Below are 21,893 nucleotides of genomic sequence, written 5' to 3' on the forward strand. Positions count from 1 at the left end.
GACAAAAAAAAATTCCTGAATCTCCAGGTGACCCTTGTACCATAACTTACCAGTTATTTATATATGGCACACATATTCTGCAGTGCTTTACAGAGAATATTTGACAATGACACCAGTCCCTGCCCAAGTGGAGCTTACAATCTATATCCCCTACCACATGCACACACAGACATTCTAAGGTTAATTTTTGTTGGTAGCCAAATATTTTTGGATTGTGGAAGGAAACCGGCGTACCTGGAGTAAACCCATGCAAGCACGGGGAGAAGATACAAACGCCACACATTTAGGGCCCTGGTGCTATGAGGTCATGGGTTCCCTTTAAATCTCCCAGTAATCTTTTTACCTTACTTGCATACAGTACCAAATCTCCAGGTGACTTTTGGGCCATGCTTGAATACTTTTCTGGAATTTTCAAGAGAATCTTGTAGAGTACTTGCCAACTCTCCCGGAATCTACATGTGACTCTTGTGCAAAAAATACTTACTCTACTGGAATCTCCTGTTTCCCTGCTTCACACGTGCATACTCTCCCAGAATCTCCAGGAGAAACCACCACAGTACTTGCCTACTCTTTGAAATCTCCAAGTAACCCCGTTGTACCATTCTTGCGTACTCTACCGGAATCTCAAGGGAGTTTTTGCACAATAGTTGCCTACTCTCCTGGAATCTCCAGTTAACCCTTGTACCATAACTGCATACTCTACCAGAATCTTTGGGACTCCTTCTGGACTCCCAGGAGAATAGCACAGCCCATGACCCCATTCAACTCCTTACTGCAATGATATGACATGAATAGCTACAAATCACATCATTATAGTCTCAATTACATTGCTTAATGTTATGAGGTACAGCAGGGGGCATGAGCTGTGTGACATTTTCCCTGCACTTGCTACTTGAAGCTAGCGCTGTGTTCTCTTATAGAAGGTACCAGAAGTTACTAGATTATTGTTCTTTAATATTTATAGCCATTCTGTAACCAGCAAATCATGCTGTCATACTCAGCAGCATCATTTTGGTAAGCATAAGACACTGAATTCAAACAAGGCACCAGATTGTCAACAAGTTCTGACATTTAGGAGGTCGTCATGCTCAAAATGTCAAATTATGAATGTTGTAAGTACAGTATAATAATGGTGAAAAGTGGAATTAGTGAAAAGTGCTTATTAGGGTTATTTTAACCTAATAAGCTTCGGTCAACATTCTGACTGTTGACATTTAAAATGTCAGCTTCGACAATCTGAACAAGTCGACATTATGGTATTGATGTGCTGAATGTCAACATTCTGCATGTCAACAGATCATACCCAACCATAGCACACCAAGGAGGTCTTGGTATAGTAGATGCGGTACTTAGAGGAGGTTTCTGAGGAGAATACTTCACTATGCTAAGTGCTCCTTCTGGCAAGCTGACAGATTTGTGAATACGTTTGGATCCTGTTCTGCAACACTACTACAAAATGTGCAGGCTGACTGTATACAGCTAATTCTATTGTGACTGCAATACAGGTGAAGTATCCCGTATCCGTATATCCAAAAAACTAAATATTCCAAAAACTGTGGTTTTTTTTTGTTTGTTCCCCCCCCCCCCCCCCCCGCCTCTTTTTTTCATACTTACCACATCCCTCGGCGTCCACGCCGGGCTTCGGGATCCTCTTCAGCAGCATCTCCAGTCCCAGGGGTGCATTGCGCTAGTGCACCGGTGACGTCACCGGCGTGCCTGCAAACTCATGCAATGCACCCCTGGGACCACTGAAGAGGATCCCGAAGATTGCCGTGGTCGCCGGGGGACCATTGGAGCACCACCTGGGGACCAGGTAAGTATGTTAATAAAAACTCCAAAGACCGGAAAAATCCCTTATCTGAAATGCTCATAGGCCCGAGCATTTCGGATAAGGGATACTCAACCTGTATGTGTAAGTGATTCTTAATTTTGGACCTCTTCTTGAGTGAAAGACTATGTATGTTTTTAGCTCATAACCACATCTATATTGAGAAAAAGAAATAAGGAAACTGCAAGTACAGTATCATCATGGGCGTGCACACATTGAGTGTTAAGGGTGCACAGGCACCCCCTAATGCTGTGCCCCCACCCCCACACGTATTGCTGCTAGTAATACCAGCAATACCTTTTACCAAAGACTTTTGCTTTTAGACCTGTATTCCATTAAAATAAGCGCCCATCAATCAATTATTTATTTATTTATTAACAGTTTCTTATATAGCGCACACAGATTCCGCAGCGCTTTACAGAGCATAGTTATAATCAAAAACACATAACAAATTAATGTGTGTTTTGCATTATTAATTGTATTACACCATTGTCATATCACTACATATCTGTGTTATCCAGATAATATGATTTTGACTTTATTTGCATGTACTGTTACACAGAGTAATTAGAAGACTCTGGGACGGATTCTCTAAGCTTCAAAAGTGATAAAATGGAGAGTGATAAACAACCAGCCAATCAGCTCCTGTCTGACATTTTTCAAACACAGTCTGTGACATGGCAGGTAGGAGCTGATTGGCTGGCTGTTTATCAATCTCCATTTTATCACTTTAGAAGCTTAGATAATCTGGCCCTAAAACTGAAATAGGCAGGATATAATGGTGTGGCTGAGAGACGTTTAATATTGTAGTGAGTGTACGCCTGATTGGCGGTGTTAGACAGACCCAATGGCGGTGTTAGGCATGTCCAATAGGTGGTTCTAGGCACATCGCTTTGACGGTGCACCCCCTAATAAAATGTGCTGCGCACGCCTATGAGTATCATCACATGTTACTTATTTTATTTGACCATGATCCTGCTGCCTGTCTGAGTTTAAATACCCTGCAGATACTTTGGAATAACCACTGGCAGGAGATTAATCAGTCCTATATTGCCTGAAGCAGAGAAATATGACACAACATATACTGTAGCAAAACATAGCATGATTGTTATGCTCCTTTATTTGTATTAGAGTCAGCCCTGGGTTGTACCTTGCTTGAGAGTTTTAGGCGCATATTTGAGGATATGTGGTTATTAGATCAACAGAGTCTAGATAGCTTGCCTCCCTGTTTGAGTGAGCTGGGATTTGTGTTTTGTGGTGAAATGTGTCGGCCATGGGCAAGAGATGTTATTTCCTGAACATGCATATCTTAAAGAAACATGAACTATTTGTTTGTTTCTTTTTGGTAGTGCCTTTCCACAACACTGTGAGAACAGGCAGGGGAAGGAGGATACTCTGCCAGACTGGGCTCTCCTTTCTCCACAGAAATGTCCCAGTTGTCTTTTGACCTGACAGGGTTAAATAACTTTCTCCTCTTAAATAATACCTCATTCTGAGAGGAAGAGGAGGTGTAAGCAGCTATAACCATTATATGTTTGGAGGGCTGTCTGTTTTGCTGAGGGATGGGGATCTTATTAGTTAGTCTGTGGCAGGCACAGACACAGCTTCCTCCATCCAGCAGTGCGGAGGTAAAATCTGACCTCAGGGGGCGGGGCTTAGACTTATATACAGCAATTGCATGTGACCAGAGTTCACGTGCACACTAGTCATGCACCCATGGCTAAACCCCCTGTTCCTTTGGCTGTAGGAAGGTAAGTGAAAGTTTTTCTTTCACTATACTATCCCAGCGTATGTTGGGAGGCTTGCACCCTAACCCACCAGCTGTTGCTAGGTGGCAAGCCTCCTGATGAACAATTCAGTTCCCAGGTGCCTAATCAAATTGGAATATACAGCAGCAGCAGCAGCAACATGGATTTCAAAACAAGGCTGTGATATACTCGTAAAAATGACCAATTATACATGAAAGTCAGGTTCGTGGCAATCTGTTGGTTGTCCATTTCTAACATCTCTTTGTTTTCTAGAGCTGTTTGACCTGCATTCCAGTGCTAGCTACAGAACTACCAGCATCCTGAGACAGCAGAGGAGCAGGTAAATTACAGATTCCCTCTCATCTCACAAATACGAGGGCGGATCAATAAATAAGGTAACAAGGCCGCTCAGGTGTGAAATGTTCTCTATTTCTTTGTAATTCCCAGGTAGCCCAGAGGAGGTAGACCATTGCTTCCCCTTGCGATAATTAGACAATGCCTCAGATCTAAAGGATACATCAGCACCTGAAATTCATCAGCAATTTGTCAATGTGTACAGTGATAATGTTATGTCATGGAAACAGGTATAGGTTTGGTGCTGAACAGCAGATTAGTTACATTTTCTTGTACAATTTTTATTTTGGATGTATTGAATAACATTATACATGTTGCTCACATGTTGTGTGTGATTAGTACATTTTGACTTAGGAGTTTATTTGTGAATGGGACAGAACCACAAAGTAATGGTTGAGGGGTGGGGGAAGCAGGTTTTCCACAGAGGGGGAGTGGCGGGGCCGGCAAGAGTGCAGGGCAGAGTCTGAAATGACCTGGGTCTGATTCACTGGTAGATATAGAAAAATAGACTGTGCAGGCATGTCTTTATAGGACAGATCTGGGCTATATAGTCTAAATCGAATGTGTGAATGGCACCCTGTGATTCGATCCTGATTGAATCAGGATTCAATAGAAAATTAATCGCACTATGTGTACACTACTTATGCTGCTTTCACATTGCCTAAACGTTTAAGACCTGGTGGTACTTGTTTAGTTTCCCGGCGGCAGTTACGTAGTTTATGTAGTGCTGAATTGAGAATACCAATACAGCACTATGCTGCATACGTAAGTGCTTCTGGAGCTACACAATGGTCAATATCCACGTCATAGCCCCAGTATCCACTTCGGCGTGGAGTTGATTTTATAAAGTGTGGCAAGCGCAGCGAGCCACCGAGCCCAAAGCGTGGCGAGAGCAGCAAGCCCCCTGCTCCCAGTGTAGTTTCACGGCGGCGGCTACACTGACAATGTAGCTTAGGCTATGTTGAAAACATAGCATAGACCTGCCGCTGTGAAACTAAACAAGTACAGACCTGGTATTTTAAAATGGGTCTGAGCCACTATTAGTCCTGCCTCTCCATGCTAAGTAGATTTCAGAGCTTTCAGGTAATGATATAACTACCATTGTAAGGGGTGGAGGATGGTCGTGTCAGAGTTCAGACCAATATCCATCATTGTAATATAGCTGTAACTTAGTAATGCCGTATGCTCCTTACATCTACATTTACTCCTAGCCCCAATCTACAATGAAAGAGTGGTTGTATCATATGCTGAACATCCAGGAGGTACTGTCAGGCTTGGACTGGCCTGGCGTGGGACTGGGAGATTCCCCGGTGGGCTCCATTGATTTATAACCCCGCCCACTTTTAAAGGGGGGTTGGGCCTCACACTATATTTGTGGTGCCCCGAAATCCTCAACCAACACTGACGGGTTAATGTGGGTAAAATCCCTACCAGGGTACATGGGGTTAATGGAAGCCGGGAGCTTTAGCAGCAGGCCTACTTGACAGGTGAAAAGAGGACGGTCTGGATTGGCTAAAAAGGACAGGAAGAGGCGGGAGCCAGCAGAGAGCACGTGGTGCAGAGAGGAAGGAGAGCCCTGGAGAGAGGAGGCGAGTGGCACGTGTGACTTCCGGGTCCAAAGACGCTGCCGCACCAGCGAACAAAAGAGGCCGCAGGAGGCTGCCGGGCGCGGGTGACGTCATCAGTCACCAAGCGCCACCTGGAGCCAGCCGCATGGGACCAGCGAGAGGGGGCGCTGATCTACAAGCCATCCGCCATCGACCCTGTCAGAGCCAGAGTGACGCAAGGCACCACAGGTGACATAGCCCCGGGGAATCCCCGGGAGAGGTCAGCAAAGCAGCGAGACCATCTCCCCGCCCGCCAACAGACTGACATGTGGTTTGCAGGAGCCACTGCCAGCTGCAGCAAGGTACAGTGTGGCGCTGAGCGCCAACACACTACCGAGTGGAAAGTAATACCTATTTGTGGGGCCCCCTCAGACTATACCCTCCCACATTTTGCAGTGCCCAAGCGAGCCAGCCCGGTCAACTCCCCCTTGCCTGTGACACACTCCTGGAACAAACCTCACTCAGGAGATGCCCTGAGCCCCATAGACTTCAACTGCGAGTGCCTATACAGTAACCACTGACAGGGAAGTACAGGGACAGGGAAGTACATTGCATTGCATCGTGTTCAAAACAAATGCGATGCGATCAAGTACAAAACCCCCAGTGCCTATCGCACCAGGGCCCTCATTCATATAAATGCCGCCCACATGCAGATTTCACCTACATGCATGTGAATAGATGTTTCGCATAAACATCCATTTTCAGCTTGCGTGCGGGGCAGAAACCATTTGATTGTAGCCGACCATTGAATGATTTCTCTAGCGCTTGCAGATCTAATAAAAATTTCTGTTGTCTTAGATCTGCTGGTCCCTGTGCAGAAAGAGGGCGGGCAGCTGACATCCGGTGATGTCAGCTGCCTGCCCCTGGTATCCGTGTCACCTGCGAATTTCCATGGGAATGGTCAGGTGACCGCACCCCTTCAAAAAAGACAACGCCCCTGTGAGTGCATTTCCCTGGTAGGCCCTTCATGCCCCAGTCTGAAACTGGGTACTGTCCAGAAATGCTTTGTGAAACCGTATCGCCAGCTCATGACATGAAAGTGATTGCTTTGAAAATCATCCCAAAAATAAGGGGCGTGGCTTATTGGCATGGTGTAAATTGTGTCTTTCTCGTGAGGTCACGCCCATGTTTTCGCTGCTCTGGGGGCCTGACCAGTGGCTCTGTAAGCTGCTGGCCAGCCCCCACCCTCTCTGCTGTGGGAATAGAGGCTGTGCGCTTGCTTCCTTGTTTTAGGAACGTCCCCAAAAACTGGGACATTACCGCATTATGCGGGACAGTTGGGTGGTATGTGATAAATAAATATCAGGAGCCGCTAGGCCGCAAGGCGGCCAATAGCGGCATTCGGGGGCGGAGCCGCACGATGTACACACAGTACCGTGCGGCTCAGCTGTTCGTCTGGTTCGGCTTCTCGGTTTATTTGTTTTCCAAGACCCCCTTGGACTACGTCGCCCTGAGTATGGTTTCCTTCCACAGCTTCCTCCATGGATTTCGTCGGACCCGGACGGCAACGGCGTCAGCGACGGTCGACATGGAGCCAGAAGACGACACAGGACCAGAAGACCAGGACATCAGGACCAGGGCTACCTACGGGATGAAGATAGGTAAGTATCAGTATGTAAGGGCTTTGGATGTATTAAAGTTTTATTTTAAGTGTGTGTCAGTGTTTTATTTTACTATTTTTAATACTGTGGAACTACAAGTGCCAGCGGGCCCTTTAATGCCCTGCAGGCTGGGACTTGTGGTTCTCCAAGTCCCAGCTTGCGGGGGAGGCTTGCTGGGACTCATAGTTCCCCAGTATTAGACAATAGTTTATTCTTTTTTTTACACCACTATCAGCCCGGTGACCACAGCCCAGGGTCACCGGGGACAGCCCAAGGCTTCAGCCTGGTCAGTTAAGTCCTGGAGGGGGGACCCCTTCATTGGGGGGGGGTCCCCACTCCCCCAGGGCCCCTGGCCAGGCTGACCGGTCAGGGGGTTAATGTTTTGGCCGCGGGACCTTATATCATGTGTTTCCCTGGCTGTGACATTACCCTGCTGGCTGGTTTGGCCTGGGGCTGGTTCTTAAAATACGGGGGACCCCTACTCATTTTGTCCCCCGTATTTTGGGAACCAGCCCCAGACCTGGAGCCTGGGGCTGGTTGTTAAAAATCGGGGAAACCCTATTTGTCGGGTTCCCTGATTTTTAATTACCGGCCCCGGCTCTTTCAGCCTGGTGCTGGTTACAGCTGTGGGGGGGGACCCCACGCCGTTTTTTTTTTAAATTTATTTAATTTTTCTATTTTTTTACACTGAAGCCTGCACGGATCTGACTGATCCGTGCAGGCTAAAGCCAAATAGGACAGGGAAAGCAAGGAGTATTTTCCTGTCGTATTTTGGTGCCTGTTTTACACCAATTAGCAGCCGTATTATCAGTACGGCTGCTTAGTACATCAGGAACCACCATTCTTTTGAATGGTGATTTCTGTCGTATTCTATCGATGGTGTAGACATTTGTATTTGTAAATACAAATACGAATGTCCCATCATTAGGAATACGAATTGTTGTATTTTCGGGATTGTAAATCCCGAAAATACAAATGTGTAAAAAATAGGTGTATTTCTGCCTACGAATACACCTATTTTTTACTAATCCATTTTGGTAAATTTCCCCCTTTATCACTTCACCGAGCTTTATAAATCTGCCCCTGAGTGAGTGCATTACATTTTTTTTTTTTAATGACCATGGTACTACATTGAAATACTGCACATTTTAAATGCTGCAAGTGTCACCCCCACAACTGCTCTCACTGCTATGGAGACCGGACAGACCCTAGCCAGAAATGATCCCCTGTGCAATGGGAAAGGGGATCTGGGCGGCAGGGATCAGACGCTGCCCGCTGTTAGCAGACATCTGTAGGATCTTGCCGCTGGCTCAGTGGCAGAACCCGGCAGGCTGTAGTACCTCCCATCTCCTGGCCAAGCCGCCTCCCCCTTCTCTTGATGCTCCCACGTCCCCAGCATGGAGTAAGAACTTAGGGAAGCCAGGCCTCCAGCGGCAAGCTCCATGGGCCCAGTGAATTGGTTTGCCCAGGGGCCCTCACTACTGTAAAGACAGCCTTGCCCCTGTGGACAGATAAGGTAATAGCTATAGCTTAGAGGGGATGTAATGGAGTGGTAGGGGCAGAGTGGGACAGTGGAGGCAGAGCAGAACAGAGTGGAAGTGCAGCAGGACAGCTGGGGGCAGTCCAGGACAAAGCAGGGGGCTGAGCAAAAGCCTGAATGTGGACTTTCAGTTACTCTGTGCTGTACATGCACACGCTGGCAAGCCTACACACTCATGGTCTGAATCCTTAAACCAAAACAGCTGAACCTGAGTATCCTGTAGCTTTGCAATTTTTTTTTTTGTTAAAGTGATTTATTATCACTGCAATAAGTAGCCATTAAAAAACAATCAGATTTGCATGAGCATTTGGGTAAATTTGTTCCTCTGTATCGATAATGATAATAACATTACTGTGACAACAAATGCAATATATAGTATAATAGCAAATAACGGTGTTAAACATGAAAAAAAATCTTGCACAGTTATTGGTCTATTTGTTGCATAACTAGTTACCAGCCCAACAGTAATGTCAGTGCCTGCAGCTGTGTGCTCCCAAATGGAGAAACATTTGAATTCCTCCCATAAAGGTGAGGAGCAGTGTTAAACTTTTATTATGCAGAATGTAATTTTTGAGCAGTTTACCAAGTTCTGATGCCTACTCTGCCGATACAGCCGGGTGGCACTACTGGCTACCTGAAAGAGCGCAGTGGATGGTACAGGCGGCCAAATACATGCTTTTTGTTGAATAAAAAACCCATGAGGATGCCACTTCCCCAGCACCGCCTACTGTGTCCACCCATCTCACCTTGCAGTGCCACCCAGGCTGCCCCGTCCTGGTCTGAAAGTATGTGATGGTGTTAGCTGGGATGATGTTAGCCACCATGCGCCTCCCAAACATTCACAAACTATAGTGTGTAATTCTCGGGGATGCCAATACCCAGATTTTAGTGGGTTTTATGTTATAGGGTAAGGCATTGCTACTAAGCAATTAAGTTTTCATGTTACATCTTACCCACCTGCAGTGCATTTGGTTTTGTCCATTAGAGAGAGAATTTGCTTTTGCAAGTGAACAAGAATCAGGCCCATAGAACACACACACATTCAACACATACAAGTACTCAAATACAATCACAAACACACAAACTTACCTTGGGACCCCCAAAGAGGATACCACGTGTGGTAATTGACAGGTAGCTGGGCAGAGATACTTTGGATCACTATGCTCCGCCCTGCAGGATAGTAATGCCACTTCACATTGGCTACACCTGCTTCACATGACCCACGAGTCATGGCATAGAGTCGCGGGGGTGGCTCCAATCACGTTTTTTTTTTAATAAAGAAACATCGCTGACCTAGTGGCTACCACCATCTCCCTATCGGTGTGACTCCAGTTATCTCTGTAAGGGAGTGTTATATTATCTCCCTACTAGCCAGGGCCTTTTAAAAGGTTCCAGGTGCCCTAGGCTAATACACATGTAGCTCCCCTTGTAATGCTGCAAAACACACGTGTATGGGCTCTCAGGGACGATACAAATGGCATGTAGGATACAATGCTTGTGGCGTATAAAGGAGACTTTGGCTTTAGGCTGCCCGGCTGGCACTGTAGAACAACATAAAGTAATGGAGCCATAGGTGAGTTACATGGCACAGCCATTTTGCAGTCACCTTAACAACTTTTAGTGTCTCAGTACATTTGAATGGGTGATAGCTAACATGCATAGAATAAATTAGGCAAGGGCATAACTACCATTAGGTGCAAGGGGTGCAGCTGCTATGGGGCCCAGAGCTGAAGAGGGCCCATCTTTGATGTCTAAGTATATGTTTTACACACATTTATCACCATCAGTTGCTAAATAGGGGGCCCTTACAAACTTCTGCTATGGGGCCCACGATTATCTAGGTACGCCTCTGAAATTAGGCCTTAATTTTATTCCTCGGCTGTCATCTGCAAGGTGCCCCCCCCCCCTCCAGTCCTGGTGCCCTAGGCTGCAGCCTAATCAGCCTATTGGTTAATCAGGCACTGCTACCGGCAGCATGATGGGACCCCTCTAACTACGCCACTGCTGGTATTTAGTAAATATGTTGACACTGACATTGAAGAGTCCATTTACCCATACTGTCCTACAGTATAAATGTTTTATGCATGTAATGTTTAGGTGAATGTCATTTAATAAAGCTTCTGAATTGCATGCATTTATACTGTATGTGCCCAATAGATAAGTACTTAGTTTCTCCCTGTTGAGATACAGTCGGAAGGTAAATAAGTGTATTGATAAATACATGTCCTCCAGCATAGCAGACATTCCTCATAGATGTTCCCAGACTGTACACATGAGAGGATAGCTGAGAGGCATGTGGTAATTGTTGTGTAACAATTACATTTAATGTATGTCCTCTGAGTGCCATTCTTCATTGTTCGTATAAAATAAAAACAGATTAAAGGACAGAAAATACATCGATTTAGATGTTATTAATGAATAATGGGTGTGCCTGCTGGTTTCCCTACTCTCGCATTATTTGCAGTGATATACAGCTATTGTACAGGCTGGGCTTCACAGTCTAACTACTAAATTACAAGCACTCCTTTGACTGTAAATTGAACAGGAAAGGATGCTGCTTATTGCTTCCCCCCTGTGGTCACACAACAAGTGCACCTGCAGCAAGATACTGGTGCTAATCCCATGAAAGGCAGCACATGCTTCTATTGTTCTGCAAAGCAGAATGCTAACCTTGGTTCTGCTCCCCCAGCTCCCATCGCTGCTGGGAGACTGTGGAGATAAGACGCTCTCTCATATGTAGATGAGTTACTTACATACACATTTTGGGCACTTGTCCATAGTTTTTTTTTCTCTTGCATTTGTTAAAATCCTGTTTTTTGTGGCAGTGTTTTAGCGAGGCATTTATGGAAGGATCAAGGTGTATTCCTTTCCGGACAATGTGAACTGCTGCTGATAATCCCTGTGATATTATACAGCTCTTCTGAAATCCACACATCTAGCAACTGGACTGCAATCTGGTGTTAAGATCTCCCTGGATTACTCGATTGTTAGAAGAGCACGACTGGGACAATGCCACTTTTGTGCCCAGTTTATGCCGAATGAGGCATTTAACTTGGGCGATTTCTTCTGGGCAGGCTTGAATTGGAACCCACGCTGAAGTGTGCAAAGCGGATTGGAGGATTTAAAAAAAATAATAATAAAATGATGGTGTCTGGAAGCAATGAACTGGGCAATCCATTAAAGAAGACAGCTGTTCAGCTAGCAGAGGTTCCTTGTCTCCCAGTATGTAATGTGACAGCTGAGCTGGGGATCAGACTGGGAACTTGCCTGCAGCTCCTGCTGCTGTCACAGGCCCTCTATCCCCTTGTATTGTAAAGGGAGAGCGAAACTCGTTCTCTCATCTGTTACCTCAATTAACTATTGGCTTCCTAGAGACATCTCCTTGACAGGTTACCTATGAGGCGCGAATGGCTTTAGAAGGCTTAATTATGTTTTGTTACTCTACTGAATGGTTTCATTTTGTTTTTACTCATCGCAGCACAATTCATTAAATCAAAATTTGTTTCAGCAGCCAATATATGCAACGTCTGTTTTGTTAATAGAATTCTTATCCTAATTTTAATAATTGGTTAGATACACTTTTGTCTAGCACAATATACCTAATTGGTTCCTGCTATTGCAATCGCTATGCATAATATGCAGAAACTATTTCAGTTAATGATTGCAAGCCTGGTGATGCCGGGTAATGGCATGGCGGTGGGGGGCTAGGGGTAATTGTGCACACCTGCCTTGCCGAAAGTATTAGGGGTAAATTTACTAAGGAGTTTTATTGAATGCGGGATGTTGGTCGTAGCAACCAATTACATTCTATCTATTATCTTCTAGAAGGCGCTAAATAAATAAGTACAATCTGATTGGTTGCTATGGGCAACTTTCCATCTTCAATAGAACTCTTATCTTAGAAAATGTTCCCCTTACAGACTAGAATAAGAATGACCCATTCTTTACCTTCTGGTGCAGTGATGGTCAGCAAATCAGTCCTTGGGCCCCATGGGGCCCTCTGAGCCGTAGCCTGCGACCTCAGCTCCTTCCTGTTGTATTGTCAGATTTGTTGATTGTAGCTTAGAATAACCGTTAACCTTACATCACCCTGCCTTCTGTTATGTCATTGCTAGGGTCAGGATTTCTATTATGTAAAATGTGACATCTACTCTATGCACATATGTAAGACATTGAAAAGGCTGAAATATAGCCAATAAAAGTAATATATGACCTTATATATTATATTCAAGGTTAAATTAAAATGTTCATGTAACAAAAAAAATTCTGCTATCTAATACACTAATTTGCATTTGAGTCATCTCCGCACTGGGCCCTGCAGTGTACTGGGCATAAAAGAGGAAGGGGGGAGGCTCAGGGTCAGAACAGGCCTGGGGTAAATTTACTAAAGCTTCAAAAAATGAAAAGTGATCAAAGAGATTAAAGGCCAGATGTATCAAGCTTCAAAAGTGATAAAATGAAGAGTGATAATCAGCCAGCCAATCAGCTCCTATCTGCCATGATACGGGCTGAGTTTGAAAAATGACAAGTAGGAGCTGATTGGTTGATTGTTTACCACTCTCCACTTTATCATCTTTTGGAGATTGATACATCTGGCCCTAAAAGAGACCTATCAGATCTTGTTTATCATTCTCTAGGATGCAATAGAGAAATGATAGATATAATCTGATTGGTTGCTTTCGGCAAAATCACCTCTTTTCATTTTTAGAAGCTTTAGTAAATTTACTGTGACTCATTTACTGAGTATCTCCTCTATGTCATCAATAGAAGGACAGCACACAGCTCAGGGAGGAATGGAAACTAGTGATAGTCATGAGTGGGTTAGCCAGTGTTGGGGGTTAACATCGATGACATGTAGCCATTGATGGTTTGCACCCTTTTATGGACATCCATGCAGTTACGGGCCGGGTTGATGCTTATCGGTATGGCCACGGGCATAGGGAAAACTCAACAGTACCTTTATGAACCACCGGAGCAAACACTAGGAACAGCATGTTTCGTCAGTGTGTCTTCTGTGTCCCATTCTGGTCTTGTTTTAAGGATGCAAAGTAACAACCCCACACCAAGAATGGCTTTGTGAGTCTTCTATTATTATTATTATTATTATTATTATTATTATTATGTTATACCTAAATTGCATTTAGTAATCAATTTGGATGGGAATTTGTATGTTAACTTTACACCTATGTGCTGTAATGGGTAAACTCAAAAGTTTTTTCGCACCTAATCTCCGTCTAAAGTAATGGGAGGATGAGGACAAATGTTATTTTTTTCTACAGTGCCGTGTTTAGCCATGTAAAGTGGCTAAACCTGATTCAAGGTCTGCGTGCGACACAAAAAAAGTGACGTTTGGTCAACAGATGATTTTTCACACATTTCAGCTGGCTACCTCCTGGGGCTGCGAGGAGAAGTGCCGATGCCGGAACCTGTTCATGCCTGAATGGTGCAACAGTTGAATTGCTCTGTGGGGCACCCAGATTTGCCAGCTGCCAGTGAACACAGTTGAAACCCCCCCCCCCCACATTATGCAACCATAAAACTGTTAAATGATAGCATTTTACTTGCAGTCTAGTGATTGGCATTTATGTAAATTCTGATTTTTATACTGGAGTTATGCACAAATATGACCTAATGTTCTAAAGCATAAAAAAATATGCATTTATTTTATGTACACAGTAAAATCCATCAGGAAAAACCAGGACATGTTATAAAAATCTCTGTCCTAGTCCTTTTTAAAAAGGTGGCTCTGCACTGTTTTAACTAATTAAATTAAGTGTAGTGTTCGTCCCATCTGAAGGTTAGATGGCCGGACATGTGCTGTTTGTCTGGTTGCCTGTCACTATCTAGGGGGTGTAACTAATTAACAATGCAGGGTCACAGCTTTCATTGGGCTAGTAAGTATAATCCCTTGAAGTAGTGAAGAATAGTCGGAAGGTTGGGGAAAAACAAATTTTCCACTTGAACTATTTGGTCTGATCCGGGTGTTTGAAAATTTGCTGCACAGTCCAGTAGATTCAGAGAGGTTGTAATGGATGACTGACGCGTTTCACTGGATTACCTCCAGATTTATCAAAGATCCACCTTTGATAAAGCTGGAGGTAATCCAGCGAAGCAAGTCATTGTGGACTCCTTACAGGTGGAAAATTTGTGAATCCCCGATGGACATTTTTACGCCTCACTCCCTACACCCGTTCTTTACCACTCCAAGGGATTCTCTTTTTGAGCACAACCAATGCTCTGTAAGCCTGTGAAACCGGAAAATCGTGAGTTGCTAATTAGGGCAGCCATCGGGGGGGGGGGGGGGGGGGGGGTCTATGGGGACTCCAATCTCATGCCCAAACACAAAGGGGGAACAGGACTAGAGTCTATCAATCTATAATTTGTCATAAACAAACTTCACATTTCCCTTTAAGTAATGTAGAGGTTGACTAGTGCTGCAGACACCGGTCTTCCGAGGCATGCTTGGGGTTCAGGAAAGGGAAGGAGGGCCCTGCCTATTTTGTCCTAAAATTTCTGATGGCAGCCATGTTGGTAATTACTCCTGTTGTTGGACCTACCACCATTGTGTGAACTCTCATTATTTGGAAGCCACCATAGGAACAGGACTGAAATGCAAGCTGCTTAATTTTCAAGTTTGATTTGGTGTTGGATTCAGAGAGGTGTCCACTTCTGTGGCTGGAATATGTAGATTATACAGTATGGTTGACTAGTACGCCTGCTCAAAGCAAATGCTTAGAAAGCTAGATATAGTTTCACTTGCTGAGTCAGACACTAGACACTAGATATATAGATACATATAGATGATAATTTTTGCAATAAAAAAATATATTTTTTATTCTATCAATTTATTAAGTGTTGCTTATAAATCATATCTAAGTATTCTTTCTTCAATAAATGCTGTTTCCATTTGTTTTATGTAGCATATTGTACTGGGAAGTAACCTTCCCCTATTATCATGCAGCTGCTAGGAGCAGTTAGCCCTTTGCTGAACCTGTTGAGGTATATTAATCAATTCTTAAACCTGCATACACACAGGGAGCAGCCGCAGTTCTCTGTGAGCTGCGGCTCTCTGCAGCCACTGGGTATACATGGGGGGCAGTGTGACTTAACAAGTGGGGACAAATTTAATGAATATATGATGACACTGAGTGAGTGTTTGAGACAGCCATTAATCTCAATCACAGTAGCCCTTAATCATACTGCAGTCCATCCCACATCCTCTCCCTACAGCAATTTGTGTGAAGTGGTAGCCGGGCCACGAGGGAGGAACATTTTTTTAATCCAAAACATGCTGGGAGTTAAGGTTTCCAATCAAATTACATCCATATGTCATAGAGTGACTGGATCAGATCCTCATCCTACACAACAACAAAATCTGGTACAGTCCAATGTGCGACCCAGCAGGAGCATGTGTATAATACACAGAGTAGTAACACACAGCTGCCAGTCATACAAACACACAGCAGCGGCTCCCCTACTCACTGTTATTCGTCCTCGTGGAAAACTGCATGCCGGTACCAGGGAGACTGAGCACTACTGACTGCCTGGCTGCGGTAGTCACCACATGCCACCCGGCCACACCACACCCCTTCTGCCGCGTTGCTGCTGCCCCTGTAGGCGCAGGCAGCTCCGCAGTGGTGGCACGAGCGCTAGACACAATGGGGAGGCTGTGGAGGCTTTTTAAGTCACCCGGATTCCAGGAGAATTCCGGAATCTGGGAGACAGGAAAAACCTCCTGGAGGGTTGCCACCAGGGCCGGACTGGGACCAGAAATCGGCCCTTGCATTTTGAGCATACAGGCCCACCTGCAGCAGACGGAACACTTGCGTGGCAAAAAGGGGGTGCGGCCTCATGGAAAGGAGGCATGGCATCACAAAAAGGAGGCATTACACTGCCCATTACACATTATGGAACACACCATTATGCCCTTTACACATTATGGAACACATCGTTATGCCCATTACATACTATACAACACACCATAATGACCATTACATACTATACAACACACCACAATGCCAATTACATATTATACAGCACACCGCAATGCCCGTTACATATTATACAACACACCGTAATGACCATTACATACTATACAACACACCACAATGCCAATTACATATTATACAGCACACCGCAATGCCCGTTACATATTATACAACACACCGTAATGACTATTACATACTAAACAGCAGGGTGCCGGATAGTTTCCTGTCAGTCGGGATCCCGACAGTCATTACCCCGATTATACATCACACCGTAATATATTACATATAATTCCACATAACTGCTGCTTACATGCCTCTCCTGGAAAGGGCAGCCATAAAGTAGGTAAGTATGATACACTGTGCATTTATAGGCCCTATCCGCTGATGATTGCATCATTTATGCCTGGATTAACTGTTTTGCATAGATGCAATTTTGATAGTACAATGGAAACACAGTGGTTGGGTACACACCGATGCGGTCGATATTCAAAAAGGGCGACATGGATGAAAGGTTGAAATGAAAAAGTTTGACATAAGTTTTTCATGATTTTTTTTTTAAACTGCCATGATCATACTTTACCATCCCAGTGAGCATAGAGAGAGAATAAAATAGTTTGCCGAGTGAGTGGAAACAGTACACTTATATGGTGTCCATGTTGACATAGGGACTTGGGGTCCATGTCAACCCTTTTATTCATGTTGACCTTTTGTAATTTGACCTGTTTCATCTGTCGACCATTAGTGGTCAGCCTGCCCAGTTGAAAAGTCAGTCCCCAGCAACCCTTGCAGCAAGTGTATGAGCAGTCGACAGACTGCCAGATGTGCCAATCTATCTGTAAAGTGCTAATGTGTGAGTCTATAGCACCAATTATGAGTTTCCAGAATTAAAAATATCAAAACTTTTTCAAGTATGCACATGTGAGCTTCTGAAGTTGGAACATGTTACAATTTGAAGCACCCTTGTGATAAAACCTAAAGGTTGTGAGAGCTATATATATTCATACTTGCCTACTTTTAAAAACTAGTTTCAGGGAGATTATAGTTGGTAATATAATTTTGCACAGCGCCCCATTGAGGGGGCGTGTCATGCTCCTCCCAAAGGGCGTGTCTAGTTCCATATATGGAGAGATTGTGAAAAGAAATTGTGAACGTGGCACCTAGAAGCGTGTGTGTGTGTGCTGCTGTATCTGAGAGGAATCTTTTAAAAGGACTTATCTCCAAATGTAGATGAGCCCCAAAGCAGTTAGTAAGAGCTACTATACTTGGTAAAGTGCTGGGAAATGGTGCTGATGATTCAATGTAAATGTATCTATCTCTCATTCCTTTTTTTTCCTCAAAAATGTACCATTGTAATGTGGGCTAGCTGAAATGAGGGAGATTGGTAGACTAATGAGGTAGAGAGGGAGATTGCTGTTATTTCAGGGAGTCTCCTGCAGGAGGGTAGGAAAGTATGTATATATTACATTTTACATAACCACAGATAACAACTTATTCATACTGCTGCCATTGTTTTAGCAGATTTTGCCATAGTCGCTCTGATTTACATGGGTCCCTGTCAGCAGGGGGGCACACAAACTCCACACCCTACACTCATTTAATCATACTTACCTCTCAGTCGGTCCGGCACTGGTTGCACAGCAGCAAATATAACTGGGAAAATGGATGACCATATTCTAGTGAGAGATGTTCCCAGGATTGTGGCGTGGGTGCCATTTTCCTGGAAACCTGCACATGCGCAGTAGACTCTGGCACAACTTAGTTTACAGGAGGACTACAGGTACCAGTGGGCCCTTTAATACCTGGAATACTGGTTCTTCAAATACCAGCATATGAGGCTTTCTGGGATCTGTAGTTCCACCAGAAAAAGACAATATTAATTATATTTTTTTACACCTGAATTACTATCAACTTAGCAGCCAGCACACAGGAGTGCTGAGGATAGCCCCAGTCTTCAGCTCTGGGCTTGGGTGCCCTGGAGAAGGCCAGTGCTGACTATTTGGGGGGTATTCTGTGGCCGTTTGAACCAATACAAATGTGTTCTCTGGCTGTGGCATTATCTTCCTAGCTAGTGGAGCCTGGGGACAAGACACAATAGAGAAAAAAAAACATTGGGGATATGAATAATAAAATATAGAAGAGAATTTTAACACAATTTAGTTAGTCTGTGTTAGACATTCTAAGATTTCAAAAGGTATTGGTGGGAATGCAACGTCCACTGCCCCACTTTGCCACATGTAGCCAGCTACCGCATCGATAATAATCACATATGCACTAAGAAATGCAATTATTATCACAAAGGACAGCTCTTACATATAGAGCTGTCCTTTGTGAAGCAGCCAGCAACGTGTCAGCAGGCCCCCCGATGGCTCTCCCCCGCCTCCTGCGCCCGGATGCTTGCAGGGATTCCACTGGCTCATCCTCCCTGCACTCGGAAGTGGAAGTACGGTGCTTGGGAGGAGGAGGAGGTCACTGGTCTGGGCAGCACAGCAGGAGGCTGCCTGGACATCAGGTAAGGGGGAGCGGTGTGGGCAGTACAGGGCGGAAGAGGCAGTGTGGGGCAGAGGGGGTCAGGAAAAGAAGCCCATAAGCTTCTATAGGGTATAACCAGCTTTTGCTGGCGATACCCCCCTCAGGAGTAATCCGGCATACGGGTTTTAGTGAATACGAAAATGCGGTAAAAGCCTTGATAACAATTAGAACATCCGGCCATTGACTGAAAATGTCTACTGGTTATCTATAAAATATTGAGCGATTTAACTCTCCTACTACAGATAAGAGACAAAGCTCCAGGCCCCAGCCTCTAATATCAATATAATTAACATTATAGCCGCAACTAGATAAACTACCAAGCACATATGCATGAGAACAACAATTAATTCGCCACATCAATTGAAAATATGGAAATAATAAGATCTAAATCAGGGGTAGCCAACTCCAGTCCTCGAGAGCTACCAACAGTTAACGTTTTCCAGGTCTCCTCACAGAATCACAAGTGAAGCATTTAGCTCCACCTGTGGATCTTTTAAAATGTGCTAATTAGTAATGAGTGCACCTGTGTACCAGTGAGGTGAGCTGGAAAACGTGAACTGTTGGTAGCTCTCGAGGACTGGAGTTGGCTACCCCTGATCTAAATCTATGATAAAATTTGTAGTAGTATAACTTGCAAAACCGCAATAGGATTATGATCATAAAACATCTAAGGACACTCAGGTTGGTGCAGCAGTCACTATGAAGGGAATGTATGAGATGTAAATATCATATTCTTGCCATGTGACAGGATACAGTGAGAAATGGTCTAGGAAAATGCCAAAAGTGAGCATGAGGTAAACATATTACATCACTCAAGAGGTGAAAATGAACATAAGAGATGCCTATCAGGAATGAAATATGGTCAGTTAGTATAAGGTGGTATGAGTTCACGCTTACTGCTCGCATTTGGGGTAGATGTAGTGGAGTCTTCAAACAGGAAACATTCAGTATCAGCTGCCATGTTGAAATCTTTGTAGGAGTCATCTGTGAAGATGCGTAGGCCAGCACGAAACAAAAGGGCAAATTGATGATGAGTAGTCTTGGAATATATGTATCTTGGATCCCTTCCAACTCAAGTTTCGCTTACATCTGGAAGCTTGCCAAATTAACTTACATCTTCATATATATATATAAAGATAACCGCACAAGGTTTCCCACCAGATGGGTCACGTGGTGGGCCCAGACTATGAGGGCGTGCCACTTAAAAACCTACACATTGGTTTTGTATGTCAAAAAGGTCAGGGAGGGTCGATTGAATAAATGTATTAAGTGCAGGACCCTTAACAGACTCAGGCAATCCTATTATACCCCGTTCTCACTGCCGCAAAAACCCGAGTATTTTCCCGGGGCAAGCAGAAAATTCCTGTGTCGCGTCTCTGTGTGAAAGGGTCTTTGTGAAATTCACGGGTGTTATGCCCTGGGAATTAGACACTGTTTTTTTGCAGGGCTTTCCTGGGTAATACACGGGTGTATGGCAGTGTGAACAGCACAGACCCGTGTTTTTCACACATGATGCCAAAAATCAATCTCATTGGGGGATGTAATCATGTGATATGTGACGGCCATTATATGCTACGCAGAGGCGGGCAGAAATGGCGCACTGGGGGGATGATGAAGTGTTCGAACTGCTGGCTGTGAGAGTAGAAGAGGAGATTAAAAAACAAGTCACCGGCACAGTGAAGGACTCGACAGTGTACTATAACATTGCTAAAATCCTGTCTGCCCGTGGCATCATCAAAACCCAGCAACAGGTAGTGAACAAACTGAAAGCCCTGCGGAAGCAGTACACTAAGGTCGATGACCGAAATAGGAGGAAGAGTGGTGGGGCCCACATGGACTGGGCATTTTATGACCAGTGCAATGTGATCTTTGGGAACTCTGCACTGGCTAACCCCATATCCATAGGCGTGCGCAGCCCGTTTTATTAGGGGGTGCACCATTGGAGGGGGCGTGTCCATCACTATCTACTGGGCGTGTTCATCATCTCCTATTATTACACATAATGAAACACACTAGACATAATGTCACGCACAATAATGCCCATCACACATGCCACACACCGTAATGCCCATTACACTTTATGTTAGGGCTTAAAAAAATATTATTAAAACAGGGACAATAGGGACTGTGCACGTCGAAGGCGCGTGCCAAAAATTAACACATACTTACATGCATATTACACATCACACAGCCATTACATAGTATACCACATTCCATAATGCCCATTACACGTTGTACGTGTAATTCCCATTACATGTTACGCCTCACACCATGATGCCCATTACACGTTACGCCTCAGACTGTGATGGCCATTACAGATTATGCCATGGGGGGGGATGTGAAATGTTCTTTGCCAGGAGTCACATGCTCTCTGGGAAGGGGGTGGTTAAATGCTCGTTGACAAGGGGAGTTTCATGCTCATTGCTGGGGGTGCGCATTGCACACCAGCGCTCCCGTGAATCCGCACTTCCGGGTAGCGCTGTGCACTCTTCTTATAAGATGCCCACCGGAGCCGCAGCCTCCTTCCCTTTTGAGCCGCTGGCCGGATGCTGCACGCCGCACACTGAAGCTACTTTACCTGTCAGCGGCAGGCAGCATCTGGTCAGCCGCTCAAAAGGGAAGGAGGCTGTGGCGGGCACGGGACACTTGTACCCCAAGTGCCCAGGGGCAAATGCCCGCCCGCACACATAGTATACAC

Source organism: Crinia signifera, chromosome 4 (assembly GCF_055691185.1).
Source record: "Crinia signifera chromosome 4, ASM5569118v1, whole genome shotgun sequence".
NCBI classification, from domain to species: domain Eukaryota; kingdom Metazoa; phylum Chordata; class Amphibia; order Anura; family Myobatrachidae; genus Crinia; species Crinia signifera.